The 213-nt window shown below is 62.9% G+C and overlaps 1 long non-coding RNA gene across 1 annotated transcript in view; it reads right to left on the bottom strand.

Annotated features, from left to right (window-relative positions):
- LOC119587130 overlaps window positions 1–213 on the bottom strand; it is a 132,841-nt gene that overhangs the window by 44,022 nt on the left and 88,606 nt on the right. The window lies entirely within an intron of this gene.

Here is a 213-nt window from a genome sequence, read left to right as displayed (position 1 = left end):
ACGGTCGAGCGCTTCCGCCAATCACGTAATAGGTGCGCCTGTTACCGAACCCGACGGCAATCCTGGTGCGTGCGTGAGAGAGCGCCCCGTGTCGATTTCCCGGAGAACGTCCTCAATCACGGCCCTGCTGACATTAGAGTGCCTCTCCCCCCCCCCTCTCTGCTGACACTGAAGCGCCTGACTCCCATCCCCCCCTTTGCTGACACCCGAGCG

Source organism: Penaeus monodon, chromosome 22 (assembly GCF_015228065.2).
Source record: "Penaeus monodon isolate SGIC_2016 chromosome 22, NSTDA_Pmon_1, whole genome shotgun sequence".
Classification (NCBI taxonomy): domain Eukaryota; kingdom Metazoa; phylum Arthropoda; class Malacostraca; order Decapoda; family Penaeidae; genus Penaeus; species Penaeus monodon.
Note: the sequence above shows the minus strand (reverse complement) of the source record. Positions and strands in the feature narration are given on the sequence as shown.